The sequence below is a fragment of the Heptranchias perlo genome, chromosome X (genome assembly GCF_035084215.1).
Source record: "Heptranchias perlo isolate sHepPer1 chromosome X, sHepPer1.hap1, whole genome shotgun sequence".
Classification (NCBI taxonomy): domain Eukaryota; kingdom Metazoa; phylum Chordata; class Chondrichthyes; order Hexanchiformes; family Hexanchidae; genus Heptranchias; species Heptranchias perlo.
The window spans coordinates 2,836,040-2,836,565 of record NC_090370.1 but is presented as its reverse complement, the minus strand read 5'-3'; positions in this window follow the sequence as shown (position 1 = coordinate 2,836,565).

Below are 526 nucleotides of genomic sequence, written 5' to 3'. Positions count from 1 at the left end.
ATGAGCTGTTTGGAGCCTGGAATTTCCCTTTTAAGTAAATGATTTATACAGTTGAATATAAACCAGCAGCATTGACCACTTCCCAAATATCAGAAAGAATTGTCTGCCTGTGTCACTAAAAATTTGTTTGAATGTGCATAAATTCTCCTTAGAGCAGAGAAGGTTGAGAGGAGATTTGATAGATGTGTTCAAAATCATGAAGGGTTTAGATAAAGTAAATAAAGAGAAACTGTTCCCATTGGCGGAAGGGTCGAGGACCAGAGGACATAGATTTAAGGTGATTGACAAAAGAATCAAAGGCGACATGAGGAAAAACGTTTTTACACAGCGAGTAGTTACAATCTGGAATGCGCTGCCTGAAAGGGTGGTGGAAGCAGATTCAATCGTGCCTTTCAAAAAGGAATTGGATAAATACTTGAAAGGAAAAAATTTGCAGGGCTACAGGGAAAGAGCGGGGGAATGGGACTAATTAGATTGCCCTTACAAAGAGCCGGCACGGGCTCGCTGGGCTGAATGACCTCCTTCA